Raw genomic sequence first — 18,021 nt, forward strand, 5'->3', positions numbered from 1 at the left:
CTACAAAGTGAGTTCCAGGACAGCCAGGGCTATACAGAGAATCCCTGTCTCGAAAAACAAAAACAAAACAAAACAAAAAAACAAAGCCGCAAGCAAGCGGCTGGACTGCAACGTCTCTTTGTGTGACCCCAAAAGGGGGCAGAACGAAAGACAGGGATCTGGGCAGACAAAGCCTGTGGCCACCTCAAGTCTTCAGCCTACCAGTGTCTGTACTTCCTGAGTTCCCAGCAGCCTCCTATAGCTTTGTGCCAGGAAGCCAAGAAACTAGCGAGACGGAGCAGTGTCTTCATTGATTGGTTCTGCTTGGCTGGGAGGTTTTCTGCATTTGAGAGTCAGTCATGGAAGCCGCCTCCTAACTCTCCAGCCCCTTTTGCTGCCCAGATAAGGAAACTTACTGGTTACATTGACAAAGTTGTGTAACTTTAGATCTGGTTGGAAGGGGCCTTGAAAATCATGTGGCTCAGCCAGGTTTTTCCTTAGTCTCCTTGGTCAGAAGCCAGGTACCATACCACTAGGGGATTGACAGCAGGGAGGATTCCTAGGAAGAACCTTTTTAATGTGTCTAGGCTGATATTTCTTCACTGCCAACAGCTGTGAGGTAGGCAGTCCAAACAGCTGTGTTGTTTGAGTGTTCAAAGGAAGTGGCATTCATTCATTCATTCATTCATTCGTATATTTATTTATAGATAGACTTTCGGGTATCCCAGACTGTCCTTGAAACCCTTGAACTTCCAGTTCCCCTGCCTTTACTTCTGGGTATGCTAGAAACTGAACTCAGGGCTGCATGTGAGCTAGGCCAGTACTCTATTCACTGAGCTGCCATCCAACCCCGAGAGAGACTTTCGATGGAATTTTACTAACCACTGAGGCAACTTCCTTGAAACTGTCTGAAATGACTGAGTATCTATGGTCTTGACTTACATTAAAGCTGCCCAGAAGTGTCTGCCACAATGATTGTATCAGAGAGCTTCTGCTAGAGTCGTCTCTCTGCCCACTTTGTGCCGTCAGTGAGTTCCTATCTCTACAGTATCTATTGCTATTTGAGATGAGTCTATTATGTTTATCTTGCTTGTGGCCTGTCTCTTCCATCTAATGTGCTCTCTCAGTGAGCCACTGTGGGTGACTACCTAGAAATTACCTAGAGTAGCGGTTCTCCACCTTCCAATGCTGCGACCCTTTCATACAGTTCCTCCTGTGGTGACCCCCAACCATACAATTATCTTGTTACCACTCCGTAAGTGTATATCCATACTGTTATGAACCGTAATGTAGATGTCTGATATGCAACCCTCTCCAAAGGGGTTGTTATCCACGGGTTGAGAGCCACTGACCTAGAAGGTGGTGAGTGCTAAGTTAATAATTAGCAGGTGAATAGGGGAACAGGCAGTTTGAGAAGTCTGCTTGCTTTTTCTTCTTAGACGTCATACCTTATTTCATGCTTATGTCTGTGTACCATGTATGTGCCTGGTGATTTCAGAGGCCAGAAGAGGGTGTCAAATCTCTTGGATTTGGTGTTAAAGGTCACTGTAAGCTTACATGTGGGTGCTGAGAATCAAACCTAGGTCCTCTGTAAGAACACCAAACACTCCTAACTACAGAGAGATCTCTCTAGCCCCTGAACTTTATTTTGAAGAACTAAATCCAGAATACCAGTTTATTAGTACATAGAAAAATTTTTTTCAGGTTCATGTTATTTTTTTTTATGTGTATGAATATTTAGCCTGTGCCCACGGGAGCCAGAGAGGGCATTTGATCCTGAAACTGAAGTTACAGAAGTTGGGAGCCACCATGTGGGTGCTGGGAATTGAACTCAGGTCCTTTGTAAGAGCAGTCAGCATCCTTAATCACTGAGCCATCACTACACTCACCCACTCAGATAGCTCAGGCATTCTCTTAAACACAACACATCCCTACCTCCCCAGAGGGCAAACAGAGAAAGAGAAGGTTCCTGTGAACCCCGATGTGCAAGGACAAAGAAACAGAACTACCCAGGGCTTTATGCTGCAAGGAGCCAGAGAGACAGTGAGTCACAAGACAGCTTCATTATGTCTCTTTAAAGCTCCCTTTAAAAGCAGCATGCAATGTGTCTCCTTCAGCGACTGTAATCTGTTAGGTTTGAGGTTAGGCCTTGGGAACAGTTTATTTGTTTTTGTTTGTTTGTTGTGTATTAGTGTTTGACCTGCATGTATGTATATATGCCATATATGTACAGTGCCAAGAAGGCCAGAAGAGAACATTGGATCCCCTAGGAGTGGAATTACAGAGGGTGTGAGTGAGCCCAATCTCTCCTTACCACTGCTGACCTTGGCTTCTGTTGACCTTGGCTTCTGTTGACCTTGGCTTCTGCAGTAGGTGGCTCTTTAACATGAAAACCTTGGCTTGTTAAGCAAGCCATCATGTTTAGATGCTGGACTCAATGCAGGTTCTCTGAAAAACAGCAACTGTTCTTAATCGCTGAACTGCCTCTTCAGCCCAAAGGAATCAGCTTTTATTTAAAAAGACTTCCCAGCCAAGACTGGGACACAGTGATGCTCTCTACCCTAAGGTACTTAACTAAGGCTCAGATAAACGTGAGCCGGGGACACAGAACCCCACCTCTCTGCAGCATTCGGAAACCAGTAAGAAAGAAACGATTTTCAGGACAGAGGTAGCGCGCAGAGCCTCAGAATTTGTTGGCTCATTACATTCAGCGTTGTTTACTTGTAACTAGCCAGGCTGGTGTCAAACAGGAAACCCTCAGGCACAGCTTTCCTTTCCGGTACATGGTGTCCTGTGAATTAGGTGTTAGATGTGGGGCTGTAGAGGAAAGCCCTCCCTCCATAAGTTCATCTGAGCCCAGCAATGTGAACACTACCTGAGAATGTGCTACGGAGGCAAATTCACAGCCCCACCCCAGAGCCGCTGGTTCTGAAGCTGGGGAGCTCAGGGCCTGTGTTTTAATACATCCACGGTAATCCTAGTGCCCACAGAGCTGAAGGACACCGTCTATGGGTCACAGCCCAATCTTTCCTTAACACTGCTGACCTTGGCTTCTGCCGTCGGTGACTCAGTGAGGTGGAAGCCGTAACTTATTAAGCACACCATCTGGCTTGCTTAGGAACACCTATTCAAAACCCGAGCTGTCCTTAGGATCTTAGGAATATCACACAAGGTGGAGAACAAAGTCCTGCCCAGCACCTGCTGTGGGTGAGGCACTGGGCTTAGAGTGTTTACTTGGTATTTTGTTTTCACAGGGATCCTGCTGAGGAGATGCTATGATCTGGTTTACAGATCTGGGGCCTGGGACTGGTAGAGGTTGAACACAGCTTTCACCTCCAGACTTCTCACCTAGTCATGGCTCTGCACATTGTCTTCCTAATATAGTGGCTCTCAAACCTTATGCAACACCAGGTAGCCCCTGGTAAACTAGTGATAAATGCAGATTTTCTAGATCTCCCTGGAATCCTGATTCAGAGGCCCAGGTGGGGCTCAGGGCTTGAGGGTTTCATCAAAGGCCCAGAAGGGTCTTCCCATGGGCATCTGACCATACCTAGGAAAACCCCATCTGGGGCTGTCTCCTGCCCTAGCTGGTTGGTACAGGCCATCCTCAAGGGTTCATAAGGTTTTGTGGTGCTGTTTTGTGCTCACAGGTCTTGGGGGCTGCTGAGTGGGAAAATAGCAGGAGAATATGAGAACACACAGAAGAGGGCTTTTGTAGCTGAGAGAAGTCTCCAATGCCTGGTCTCTCCTGCATCCTGGCTGCCTCTTGTGGGAGGCCAGGCCATGTGTTGGTTTTGAGTAACTTGTGATTTTTTTCCTGATATTTACCCCACCCCCACCCCCCTGCCACACTTTTGTAATTTTTCCTATGGTGGCTTTGTGATTGTGTTTGTGGGGAGCTCAGATGGGAGCAACTCCCTCCGACTGCAGTTAACATCTGTGGAATTGTGAATTGCTTCAGCTTTGAGGTCAGAAATGGGGTTTCATGTGCTCAGAGAGAAGAGTCTTTATTTTTCAGATGGGAGTGACATCGAGAGAGTCATTTGGCAGCCCAGCAAGACACTAAATGACTTGGCACTGCTGTGAAGGAAGAAAGTAAGACACACATTGAAAACCAACTTCATGTGTGATGCCCGGTGTCCTTTGCCAGTTCATGCTAACAGCTAGCTATCAGCTATCGGAAAGTTTAGAAACTGTTAGAATAATAAATACCTCAAGGGAGTGCTAGGAACGAGCCTGATCCACAAAACGCACACTGCCCAAGCATAAAGGCCTGAGTTCAAGTCCCAAAGCCATGGAAAAAAGCCGGCTGTGAACTGGGTGTGTGTTGCGCACCTTTAATTCTAGCACTCAGGAGGCAGAAGCAGGCGGCTCTCCATGAGTTCTAGACCAGCCTGGTCTACAGAGTGAGGCCTGGTCTACAGAGTACAGGACAAGCAGGGCACAGAGAAACCATGTCTCAAAACAAACAAACAAACAAACAAACACCAAACAAAAAACCAAAAACAAAAAAAGACAAAAAACAAAAACAAAACAACAACAACAACACAAAAACCCAAACCAAACCAAACCAAACCAAAAATGGTGTGCTTATAATCTCAGCACTGAGGAAACAGAGACAGGGATTTGCTGGCCAAAACTGGCTTCGTGAGACCTCCAGGTGGCATGTCAGTAAGACATTGTCTCATCTAAAAACAAAGAAGAAGCAAGGGGCTGGTGAGATGGCTCAGTGGGTCAAGGTGCCTGCTGCCAAGCCTGACCACCCAAGTTCGATCCCTGGGTCCTACTTGGGGGAGAAGAGAAGCAACTCCCTAGAGCTGTCGTCCCTTTCCTCCACAGGGAGGCCCAGTGTGACAACCTGCATACGAAATAGATGAATGAAAATGTACTGATTGTAAAACAAAACCAAGGGCACACACACACACACAGCCCTAAAACTCTCACAGTGGAGAAAAGGGAACCTTGCAAGAGAACACAGTCAGCGCCAGCCTTTGTAGAGGAGAGTGGTAAATGTTGCTGAACTATTAAACATCTTTGAAAGAATTATTTTTACTTTATGTGTATGAGTGTGAGCCTGAATGTCTGTCTGTCTGTCTGTATGCCATGTGTGTACAGAGCCTTTGAGGCCGGAAAAGGGCGTTGGATCACCTGGAATTAGAGTTACAGGTGGTTGTGAGTCACCATGTCAGTCTTGGAAACCCAGGTTCTCTGTAAGGGCAGCCAGTGCTCTTAACCACTGAGCTATCTCTCTAGTCCCAACCATCAAAATTTTAAGTATGTCTTAATCCTAACACAAATTGTGTGGGACAGAGATGGAGAACATTTAATAAGAAGCTAGCTTTGGCAAGGTGTGGTGTTGCACGCCTTTAATTGGGTGTTGTACTACTTGGGAGGCCGAGGCAGGCAGATCTCTGTGAAATTGGGGTTAGCCTGGTCTACATAATGAGTTCCAGGCCAGCCAGGGCTGTACAGTGAGATCCTAGCTCAAAAAAAAAAAAAAATACACAGCCATAAAGAAAGAAAGAGAAAGAAACTCAGCATCCGACTTCCAGGAAGGCACTGCACACAGAGCACCTTGCCTGTTTCCTACTAAGAGCCTTTCCTCACCCTACGTCAGAGCTGCGTGCCCTGGGTGCAGCTGGAGCCACCACTGCCAAATGTGTGAGGAATTATGGGAGCACTGTCTCACCCATGCTTTAGCAGCCTTTCAAAATAGTAGCCACCTTTGAATGGGCTGGAGAGTCGGCTCAGCGGTTAAGAGCATTGACTGCTCTTCTAGAGGTCCTGAGTTCAAATCCCAGCAACCACATGGTGGCTCACAACCATCTAATAGCATCCGATGCCCTTGTCTGAAGACAGCTACAGAATACTTATATACGTAAAATAAAAAAATCTTAAAACAAACAAACAAACAAACCCAGTAGCCACCTTTGGTATTCCCGTTAAGATCTAGGTCAGGGACAAGGTTGGTTTTTCTGGGTCATGGGCCTCTTTCATCGACTTAAATCTGATCATCTCTGCAAAATGGGAGGGTCGGTCGCCATGTCAGCACTTCACCTCACAGGTGACAGTGAGGAAGTAAGGCCATGAGGTTCTGTTCATTACACAGATGACTGCTATAAGGAAACTTCCAGTCAGATGCAGACCTGAGACTGAGACATGTCTCGGTGCCCTTTTCCCTCTGGGCCACACGTCGCTCAGTAAGCCTGGCTATCTGGTGACCCAGTGCCCAATCACTGAGCAACGACATGCTGGAAGATGGCAGAGCTTGTTCTACAAGGGCACATTGACTGTGTTGAGGGACAGCTGGCTGACATGCATGGGTGGGGAAGGAAAAATGAAATACAAACCAATAATGCTGGGCGTGGTGGCGCACGCCTTTATTCCCAGCACTTGGGAGGCAGAGGCAGGCAGATTTCTGAGTTCGAGGCCAGCCTGGTCTACAGAGTGAGTTCCAGGGCAGCCAGGGCTACACAGAGAAACCCTGTCTCGAAAAACAAAACAAACAAACAAAAAAAGAAAGTGTTGATTTTCTTCTTCCTCCATGGGATTCCCAGGGTTCAAACTCAGGCCTTTAGCTATGTCTCATGTACTCAGCAAGCCATGTCACTGTCCCCGCAAACCGCTTTAGGTACTTCATAGGTCTTGCATAATTCAGTCCGTATAACACAATCCTATCAGCTTTCCTGTTTCACAGTATGGGACAGTGAGACAGAAAGTTGGGTAATTTTCTCAAAGTGGTAAGTTTGTGCATCAAAGCCAGTCACTCTTCCTCTAGAGCCGAGGTCAGGATAGGTAATCAATCCTGGAGAAACAGTGTGGCCACTTTGGGATGTCTAGTATGATGTCCTAAATCATTCAAGGAAAACAAACACATTTTATTTTGCATTAATTCATTTTAAAATCAAGCCGGGCAGTGGTGGCCCATGCCTTTAATCCCAGCACTTGGGAGGCAGAGGCAGGCGGATTTCTGAGTTTAAGGCCAGCCTGGTCTACAGAGTGAGTTCCAGGACAGCCAGGGCTACACAGGGTAGCCAGGGCTACACAGGGTAGCCAGGGCTACCCTGTCTCGAAAAACAAAAACAAAACAAAACAAAAACAAAAACAAAAAACCCCACAAATGTTGTTCTACGAGGCTTCTATTTTAAAAAGAATCCAGCAGTCTCTCCACCTCCAGCCATTTCTAGCTCCAGTGTCACCCAGTTTGCTGGCTTTGCCGGTCCTTGCACATACACACACACACACACATAGGCGCTAAATGACACACTTACATTGCCATGGTCACTTCCCCTCAGGGTTAGGTGTTCTATCTTGCCACTCTATTGGGGAATAAGAGTGGTTGGTTCATTTTCCCAGCCACCTCTCCCACACATACCACTTCTGACCCTTTCCTCTCCGTGCACAAGTCACATTAGAAGTTTTGGTTTAGGGCTGGAGAGATGGCTCAGTAGTTAAGAACACTGACTGCTCTTCCAAAGGTCCTGAGTTCAAATCCCGACAACCACATGGTGGCTCACAACCATCCATAACAAGATGTAACCCTCTCTTCTGGAGTGTCTGAAGACAGCTACAGTGTACTTACATATAATAAATAAATAAATCTTAAAAAAAAAAAAGAAGTTTTGGTTTAGTTTTATATTGAGGCAGGGTTTCTCAATGTGTAGTCTGAACTGGTCTAGGATTTGCTATGTAGTCCAGGCTGGCCTAGCAGTCCTCCTGCAACTAAAGACTTATGCTACCAGTCTTTTTAATTTTTTTTTCTGGTGTCTCCTAGGATTTTTACAATTTTAGGCTTCTCCTCTATTCCAGAGTCAGCCAAAGTTGGGGTGACAGACTTTCCATGCTAGACCATGGTCCAGTTCATCCATAACTTTGAGAAGCCCCCTACCCCACCTCTACCCCACCTCCACCCCACCCCACCCCACCCCACCCCACCCTACTCCTGTACTGGTGAACCCTGCTGTGACTTGCCCACGTTTTGATTCTATACCCAGATTGAATTTATCTCATCAACCCTGGCTGAGCTCCCTACAGCTATTTAGAGCCTGAAAAAAAAAAAAAAAAGTCCAAAGTGCTAAGCTAAAACTGAGAGCTTCAAACAGCTCCCAGCTAAGGACACTAGGCTGCACACTTCCGTGGCCACTGAGGTATGAATGTGGTTTTCTGTCGGAGGGATCACTGGCAGGCACGGATCTTTGTGACGATGTTTGAAGGTCAGTCTTTAACATCTGATTTGAGTTCTTATTTGAATATTGAGGACCACATAAATCAGGCTGTTATAAAAAAAAAAAGACTATTCTATGTTAAGTTGATGCCTGTGTAGTTTAGCTCTTGGGCCTGCATATAGCCCATTTTCTCCACACTGTTGGAGAGTCTGTGCTAATCCATTTCCTCTGTGTGCCTGGCTCTCTCATTGGAAATTAAGTAACCATAGTGTGAATTTATTTCTGAGTTCTCTCTTCTGTACCTCTGCTCTGTTTGCCATGGCAGTGCGTTCTGTTTTAATTACTGTGGTTTGTAATAGTTTTATATTTTCTTTCTTTCTTATTTTTCCTAGACAAGGTTTCTCTATGTAGCCCTGGTTGTCCTGGAACTCAATTTGTAGACCAGGCTGGCCTTGAACTCACAGAGATCCTGCCTCAGCCTCCTGGTGCTGGGATTAAAGGCATGCGTCACTGTGCCTAGCCTTAGTTTTTTAATAGCTTGAAATCAGGAAGTGCAATGACACCTTCTCTTTTGTTTGTTGGGTTTTGTTGTATTGTGTTGTGTTTTTGTCTTTTTGTTTGTTTGAGACAGGGTCTCAGGCCAGGCTGAGACTCGTGACCGTCCTTTTACTCAGGCTCCTGAGTATGTGATTATAAATACGCATGCCGTGCCCAGGTTCCATCTTCCTAGTCAATTGCGTCCATAGGAGAGTGTGTGTGTGTGTGTGTGTGTGTGTGCATGAGCATGTGTGTATATATATGTATGTGTGTGATGAGCATATGTGTATAATCTTCTGGGTTCTCTGTCCATAGGCTCATATTGCCAACAAAGGCAGATTCTCTAGTTGTTACTGTTTGCAGTGCTGGGGCTTGAACTCAGGGCAAGGTTGAACTCTGCTGTGAGCTCCATCCTCAGTCCTCCGTTCTTCCTGGGATGCTTTAGTTTCTTTCCCTTGCCTGGCTGATCCAGCTGTGACCTTCAGGACCATGCTGAAGGGCAGTGGTGAGTGTGGGCATCTGCCTTGGCCTTGGTCTTGAAGAAGGTTTTCGGCAGCTCGGCACTGAGAATGCTGTAGGCCGTGACTTTGTGTTTCTTTCACGTGTCCATGACTGTGGTGAGGGGAATGCCCCCTATAACTAATTTCTTGAGAGCTTTTGTCGTGAAAAGATTGGTCTTTGACAAACATCTTGTTGATCATATTGTCTTTGTTCTGCATTTTTAATTGTGGGTGTCTCACATTTATTTATTTTGGGGGTGGAGAGATGGCTCAGTAATTAAGAGCGCTTGCTGCTCAGGTAGAGAACCTGGGTTCACTTCGTATTGGGACATTCAAAACCACCTGTGATTCTAGGAGATCTGAAACCCTCTGACCTCCTCAAGCACCTGCGCGCGCGCCCACACACACACACACACACACACACACACACACACGCACGCACACATGCGCGCGCGCACGCACACACACACACACACACACGACTAAATAAAAATTTTAAATAATTGGTTTTTATTTTTTTGTGTAAGAGCCCATGCTCTCACAGAGGACCTGGATTCAATTCCCAGAAGCCACACAGCAACTCACAACCTCCGCAAGAGCCGTGTATGCTCTTAACTGCCTTACTGCAGAGTCTTCTCTTCCTGACCCTAGGTTTTATGGAGGAAGTGCTTGGGGAAAGAACAATTTGAGTACCGTGAGGGGGCCAGGATCAGAGGTGTGGACATATTTGCAGCCAGAATACCAAATAAGCGTTTAATCACGGCCATCCAGACCAGAAATAAAATTTTAAAACAGATGAGTACGAAAGCAGGAAAGATGTGGCCAATTGGAAATCAAGAGAGGAGGAGAGGGCGGGGCCGCTGAGGACCCTTAGTTACTGAAGACCCAGGAGCAGAGGCAGCAGGAAGGGGAGCTAGGTAGGCGCTCTGAGGGCGGGCAGGCGTACGTGCTGACTTGGAGGTGCTAGTGGGTATCAGGGTAGCCTCCTCTGGAGACTGTCAGTGGCTTTGAAGGCCTGGAGCAGGCGGAGACACTGATTTATCTCTGGCTGGCCGCTACTTGCACGTGCTCTGCCGTCTGTCTGAACCAAGTGTTGCATTGGTAAAGAAACTGCAGTTCAGAAAACAAATGTGCTTTCGTGATGGTGAGGGAGAGTAACACTGCCCCCACCCCACCCCCACCCCCACCCCCACCCCCAAGTCCCAGGCACAGTTAATAAGTCTGCTCTATGTGAGAACCTGCTGGATTGGATATAAGAAGCCTGACCCGGGGAAGTCACTTGACTGCTCGGCCCAGCCATATGACGAGCAGCTGAGACTCATTAGCCAGACTGTGGGTTTCTGTGGAGAAGCCTGATTTGGAAAGCCTGTAAGACAGACAGCTTTTCAAAAGAGTCTTTGGAAAAACTTTCCCTAAGTCGGCCGTTTGGCCTTTACCATTTTCTCTTTGTTGTAACGTCAGCCTCAAAGTGACCTTGGAGACCAAGAGATGTGATTCAAGAGTTGTCAGTTAGTGTGTTGGCAACTTCAAGTTAGAGGGTTAGAGAACAACGGGCTCTCTCCTAACTCAGGTATGGTTTGCATCTGTTCTTATTTTTTTTTTTTTCTCCTGATGTTTTCGAGATCTGCCATGCCAACTTCCAGGCACTGAAGTGGTTAATTGTGTTAGGTTTGAAAGGCCAGGCTCTTATTTCAGAGCTTGGGGGTAGGGGTGGGGAGTCTGAGCCTAATATAAATGTTGGCACTTTGGGACAGTTTGATGTAGGTGGCACTCCACCTTGTAAATGTATTGTCACCTAAAATCAGGGTGTTGGCAGGGATGGGTCCTCGTCAGAGTGTCAAGGGAGACTCCATCCCTGACCTCTGCTCTTGAGTCTGCATGCCCATCTTCCCTCTAGGCATGTCGGGGACCCAGTTTCCTCTGTGTGTTCCAATGCTTGTGTTCTTGAAGGCCAGAGGTCAACCTCCGATGTCTTCCTCTGTGGGTTTCACTTTATGGTTTAAGACAAGGTCTCTCATGGAGCCTGGAGCTCATAAGCCAGGTGAGGCTGGCTGACCAGCACACCTAAGATCATTTTCTCTCTGCTTCCCCAGTGCTGGGATTACAGCTATCTGCTCCCGTGCCTACTTATTACATGAGGTCTGGGGCTAGCACTCAGGTCTCCAAGTCTGAGGAGTCAAGTTGTCTTACCAGTTCAGCTGTTCTTTTCTTTCTTTTTGATTTGTCGAGACAGGGTCTCTCTATGTAACCCTGGCTGTCCTGGAACTGGCTTTGTAGACCAGACTGGTCTCACACTCGCCCTGCCCTACTGATCTCTCATAACACCTGACTACCTCCATTAGAAGTCCTAGCTATGAAAGAGGTTATAACCTGAGATACTGCAAGTTAGTACTTTCCAGCGACAATTTTGGAGAAAGATAATTCAACTTGAAACAGATGTGTTTGAGAAGTTTCAATAATATCACAAGTTAAAGATCTGCCTTTCCCAGGCTGCATAGCTGGAGAGTTGGGTCAGTGGTTAAGAGCATTGGCTGATTCTACAGAGGATCCTTACACCTGATCCACAAGTTGCAGAGAGAGAGAGAGAGAGAGAGAGAGAGAGAGTGTCAGAGAGTCAGAGACTAGGCTTAGAGTAGGTGTTTGAAACCTCACTTCTGTGACAAACCTCCTCCAACAAGGCCACACCTCCTAATCCTTCCTAAACTGTCCACCAACTGGAAACCAGACTTTCAAATATGAGCCTGTGGGAGTCATTCTCATTCGAAGGACTAATACTGATCTGGGATATACCACAATCAAAACATAATACAAAGATCATCTGAAATTCCTCCAAAGTTGGCATCATGCAGGCGATATGTGTGGATTACTGTGCAGTAGAATTAGAAGCTAACAGTAACAAGAAAGCATACTGCAGTCTAACAGGCTGATGGAAATGAGCGGGTGGTGGTGCGTTGCTCTGCATAAATGAACACCAGGCACACCCAGTCTATAAACAGATGCTGATAGACAGGCAAACATCCAGTTCTAAGAACCCACATCTACCTAGGAAAAGTAGACGGAGGAGAGTCTGCGTAGATACTGTAAGGAGTGTATGTGATCAGGCCCCGTCCTCTTGGTAAGTTTATTTTCATTCGTTTAGATTCATCAACTAAAGCCTATGATGTTTGGGGGTAATTAAATATGTATTGTAGAGAGTAAAGCAGTAGAGAGAAAGCCTAGAACACAGACTTGGTGATGGCTAATGACAGAGGCTTAGGATTCTAAGGTCCCACCCATGCCACTAATGGAAGGAAGTTCTGTCTGGGTTGTTTGTTTGTTTGTTTGTTTTTGAGACAGGGTTTCTCTGCATAGCCCTGGAACTTGCTCTGCATACAACCAGTTTGGCTCGGAATCTCCTGAGTGCTGGGATTAAAGATGTGTTCTACCACACCCTCCATATCAAAGCTGTTCTGTTTTGTTTTGTTTTTTAATATTAGATTTATGTGTATGAATGTTTTGTCTGGTGTCCTTAAAAGCCAGAAGAGGGTGTCAGATCCCCTGAATCTGGAATTATAGATGGTTGTGAGCCACCACGTGAACACTGAGAATCAACCCTGGGTCCTCTGCAAGCGTGAAAAGTACTCTAAGCCGCTGAGCCACCTCTTCAGGCCCAGAGCTGTTTTCAATAATGTTACTCTAGAATGTTTTCTTTTCAGATAAGGATTGAGAACCTAATCATCATTTTTAAAAGAATTCTATTTTAGTAGTTTTTAACATTAGACAATAGATTGATTTTCTGAGTCTATTACACTGGTTTTTATTCCTCATCTTTTAGAAGAACCGAGTTGGTGAATGGTGGAAATTTTAGAGCTACTACGGGGTAAGCTTGTGATAGGCACATCTAATGCCTTCTCTGTTATGCCATGGTGAATTCCAAACCAGGACAGTGTTGAGACACTTGGGTCTGTGAGGCGCTCCCCTTAGTATACAGTGAGGAAAAACTCTCTTAATGGAAAAGTAGAATTTCCTAGAGACCCAGCCTTGTGGGAACTGAGAAGGGTTGAACACTAGCAGCTCACTGTGTTTCAGGAGAGCACTTGCCGGTTGATTGCTGGTGTGACTCTAAGGTCAGCTTTTGGGAAGAAAATCTGGAGATGTGGGACCAGAGAGCCAAAAGATGAGGAAGACAGAGGATGACCATGAGGTCCTGGAGAGAGGGCACACACGCTCAGGTTTGCTGTTAGAGAGCTACGTGCTTGTGTGGCCGGCAGATGCGGCAGATGTAGCAGATGCGTGACAAATGAAAGCAAGCTGGAAATGTTGATTGCTTGGGGTGGGAGGAGGCCGCGGGGGGTGGGGGCATCTTGGACCTGAAGAGCTTGTTTCCATGGCTGCAGAGCAGCTCTGTTTAATGAGGTTAGTTAGGATGTGAGGGAGGGGAAGCTGAATATAGTCCACCAGAGCAGCCTTTGGGAGTATCTCTGCCCCAAGCCAACTGTGCAGCTTTTCCTTAGGGGCGGATTGTTAGGATAGGAGTGCAGGATTCAGCACAGAGAACTTACAGCCTACTTTGGACCTCATGTTGAAGAATTCAGATTTGATTACAACGTACTGGAAACACCACTCCTTTAAAAGCGATGAAAGTATCACCCTGGTGTGTTAATGAACGGGCGCAGAAAGAGCAGGGTGCTAAATACCCAGGGCCCAATTTCTCTATGGATGAGGAAATGTACAACACTCATTCTCTTAAAAAGTTAACTCTAAATGAGACCCTTTTCTCAGTTCTACTGACAACTCGGGGTTCTTTGTATAACTGCTTTCATTACTCAAATAGACATGTAATTTGCAGTTTTCTTAGAACAAGAGAAGCACCGTTGCCCCTTCACAGAGTAGAGGGGCTTGCTTCTTGATCTGGTACATTTCCCTAGCCCATGGCCACCACTGATGCTCAACAGCTGCATGGTGCAGCCCTTCATCACACAGGCCTGTGTTCCACATGGAATCTTCGCAGAATCCCTACCTGGGTTTCAGAAAGGCATTTGTGTTGTAGAGCCTTGAGAGATTCTCGTTCCAACTCCATATTCCTTCCGAGCCCTCTGCTTTGGGTGCTGTTTCTAACAGTTCTGCCTTGAGCAGCAGGCCTGGGGGTGGGGGTGCAGGGTTGGTGGTCTCCAGCTTAACTAGTAACCGTCACATTCAGTTACTTCAGAGCCTGTGAGTAGCAGATGGACTTGCAGGGAGCCTGCAGTCCAGGCGGCTTAGGTTGCTCCTGTACTTCCATGCTCGGAGAATCTTTACTGTCCTATCTTTGAGAAATGCCCTTTAAGTGTCGTTCTTTAGCCTGTGTGGAAAGCACCAGGCTTACAGCAGTAATGTGGGGTTCAAGCCCTGACCTGCCTGGAGTGATGAGCAGAGCTCTAACTTAGTTGATCCACCACTCCCAGACTCTGCTGCTCATTTTACCCAGGAGGGTGTGGTGTCTGTCGGCCTGTAGAGGATCCTGGCTCTGGGCCCTGTTCTGCACTCTCTCTTGTCCCCACAGAAAGCAGCCACCCACTGGGAGTAGACTTTGCACTTCTTCGTTTATTTTTTATCACATTCTTGGAGATAGCTCAGCTTCAGGGTTTACTGGAAGGCACACTCAGCTGTGGGCTGGTGTTTCATGACAGTGACATATGGCTGTGTGCATTGTGTGACTGCCTCTGTGTTATTTACGGTATTACTTAGGAAGCCAATCAGCCACACCTCTACTCTACACATGGAACGCTGTATTCTCCTCCCACCAGACAGTATATAAAGCAAGAGGTACTTGTCACAGACATAAGTACTACACTCCCAGATCTTGGTAAATTTCCCAAATTCCAATATGTCAATATGCAAATATCCTCAAAGAGGCTTTCGCAATAAGTGATATAGATGCTGCCCCTTGAGTAAGCGAAAGGACGGTTCACCCTGGGATAAAAAGCTAGCGTCTCCTTTGAGTCACAGACGCCAGTCTTCCGGATCTACTCAGGAAAGGTCTAACGGCCTCTCCTTCCCTATCTTGCTGCAGCCCATGTTACCACTTCCTGGTCAGCTGCTAAGGGATGGCAACCTTTCACAAATCCTCAGTGGACTTTGGAACTGACAGCGTTTAAGTTTTCTTCAAGCTGGTTTTCCCTCACACTGACACTATGTGTCTTTCTGAACCTGTATTAAGGGTAAGAATAGGTTTTAGGGCCGAGGCTGTAACTCGGTGGTAGAAGACTTGCCTAACCCAAACAAGGCCCTAATTTGATCCCCAACACCACTAAGGAAGAGAAAGGGGAGGGATGTTTAAAATGAAAAGTGTCCTGTAGGCTGGGCATGCTGCCACTCACCTTTAAGTCTAGGGCTCAGAATTCAGAGCAGGCAGGCCTCTGAGTTTGAGGGCAGAGTGGTATAAGTAGTGGTGTATCCATGCCAGCCAGGCTACACAGTGAGATTCTCCCTAAACAGCAACAACAAAAAACGCACCTTATTGCTATGACAGGCAAGCCGGCTTCCTGGGTAAAGATACTTGCTGCCGAATGTGATGACTTGAGTTGATTTCTGGAACCCACACCGTGGAAGGAGAGAACCAATGCTTGCATAGTTTTTCTATGGCCTCTACACGTGCTCTGCTCCCCGCCCCGCCCCCCCCACCAAATAAATAGAAAAAAAAAAAAAACCCTCTGCACTGCTAATAAGTCGAGGTGACTGACCATTTGGATCCATCACTGGGCTGGAATCTTTCTGTGAGTTACCTCAGTGCATAAATCACATCCCTGCACTTAGTGGGGTCCTTATGAGGGCTGGCTTTACTTGTCAAGTTGATACAGCCTAGAATCACCTGGGAAGAGAGTCTCAGTGAGGGATTATGTAGATCAAGGTGACCTATGAGCAAGTCTTAACTGAGGTGGTGAAGCTGTCCCCTGGGTTTGAACCCTGAGTTGTCCAAGGGCGGGGGGAAAGTTGACCACCAAGCATGCATGCATGAGTTCATCCTCTTTGCGCTTGACCATGGATATGGTGTGGCCGGCTGCTTCCAGTTCCTGCCGTTGTCACTTCCTGAAATGATGGACTGCCTTCTGAAGTTTTGAGCTAACATGTATGTACATACACATATAGACATGTAGTAACACTTGGAGGAGAGCAAGGAGGACAGGGAAGGGAGAGATTATAGGATTACCATCTCAAAAGCTTTTTTAAAAAGTAAAAAACAAAACAAAACAAAAAACCAAACAGCTCAGATCCCCCTTAGTTGCTTATCGCCAGGGCGTTTATCGGGAGGTTGGTGGCTGCCGCCTCCGGTTTATAATTGAAGGGATGAGGTCACTTTTAAGCACTGGGACTGAACCGTGTAAGGCAGAAGAGGAAGAGTCAGAATTGGGACCTATGCAAACCCTTGTTGGGAAGGCTCTCTCTCTGTGTTGGAAATCTATAGATCTAAGGATGATAAATAAGTGCCTATGTCTAGTGCTGTTTGTGGCATATGACAGTGTCCGGCAACGCATCCCTCTCTCCTTATTTTTTGAGACAGTCTTGCTGTGCGGCCCAGCAACCTTTCCTGCATCAGCCTCTTGAGTCTCAGGGTTAAAGGCATGAACTGCTAAAGCTCATCTCCTTTTGTCTGAACTGAAACCACTTCCCTCATTTACTCCCTGGAAAACAATTTACCTATGTTTAGAGTTTTTGTTTATTTGTATTTTTGTTAGTTTTGGTACTAGGAATTAAGCCTAAGGCCTCGAACTGCTAGACAGGTGCCCACCCCCCACCCAACCCCCCCACCCCAGCATCTTCAGGTCCTTTTACTGTTTGTTTGAGTAGAGGTGTAACCAAATTGCACAGACTGCCTTTTCTATCCTCCTGCCTTAGCTTCTGGAGTAGCTGGGATTCCTGGCTTGCACCACCAGGCCCCGCCCTCCTCCTGCACTTTTTTTTTTTTCTTTTTTTTTTTTTCTTTTAAATAAGGAAGCTCTCTGCCTATCTGGCACTTATCTAACATGCGGTTCTTGTTGAGGAAATGGGTGTTCTGTGCTTTCTATTGTTAGTCTGATGAGAATGAGGGTGGGGAGCACTTTGAGAAAATATTTGTGTAAGAAGGGAGAGGCAGAAGCCAACTGAGTGGGCGTGTGTCCACTCTGAAGGTGCCTGGAGCTTTTGACCCTGATGGAGGCTTTGAAACAGAACTTTCCTCCAGGAGAGAGGGACTCAGATGTGTGATGCTCGGTTCCAATGCCCTCTGCATATCTTAGCTTGAGGAATTTAGTAATCTTAATGTAGATGAGTTTCTGGGCATTTCCTTGCAGTTCTGTGAGTCACAGGCTGTTAGATGACACTGAATGCTGGGTATTCCACAAACAGCATGTCTTTCCATCTTCAGGGCAGTTGTGTGAGGGGGTGTATTATCACCGTTCTTTTTTCTTCAAAGATCTTACAATTCTTTATTTTTGTGTGTATGGGTTTGTACCTGCATGCAGTGTCTGAGGAAGCCAGTAGAGGGCGTCAGATCCTAGAGCTGGGTTTACAGGTGATCATGAGGCGCTGATGTGGGTGCTGGGAACCAAACCCAGGTCCTCTGTAAGAGCAGCAGGTGTTCTTAACTACCAAGCCACCTAACCCCAGAGTTTAATTTTTTTTTTTAAACCAAACCAAACCAAACAAATAAAAACACAGCCAGTGTAGTGGCACACATATTAATTTGAAACTAACCTGGTCTGCACAGCAAGTTCCAGGATAGTAAGGGCTACACAGAGAAACCCTGTCTTGAAACAAAACAAAACAAAACAAAACAAGGCAACATCATCAATAAAAATAATATGGCCAGACAGTGGTGGCACAGACTTTTAATCCCAGCACTC

General features: G+C 46.4%; 1 protein-coding gene across 2 annotated transcripts in view; it reads left to right on the forward strand.

The window, feature by feature from the left end:
* Positions 1-18,021, forward strand: part of Rab27a (RAB27A, member RAS oncogene family) — a 53,441-nt gene that overhangs the window by 9,613 nt on the left and 25,807 nt on the right. The window contains exon 1 of one of the 2 annotated variants that reach the window (XM_021172124.1): positions 10,505-10,751. The exons of the other annotated variant lie outside the window; for it this stretch is intronic. The gene's annotated coding sequence lies outside the window, so the exon portion shown is untranslated. Of the gene's footprint in view, positions 1-10,504; positions 10,752-18,021 lie in introns of those variants that run through there. 2 annotated transcript variants of the gene reach the window in all.

Source organism: Mus caroli, chromosome 9, assembly GCF_900094665.2.
Source record: "Mus caroli chromosome 9, CAROLI_EIJ_v1.1, whole genome shotgun sequence".
Taxonomy (NCBI): domain Eukaryota; kingdom Metazoa; phylum Chordata; class Mammalia; order Rodentia; family Muridae; genus Mus; species Mus caroli.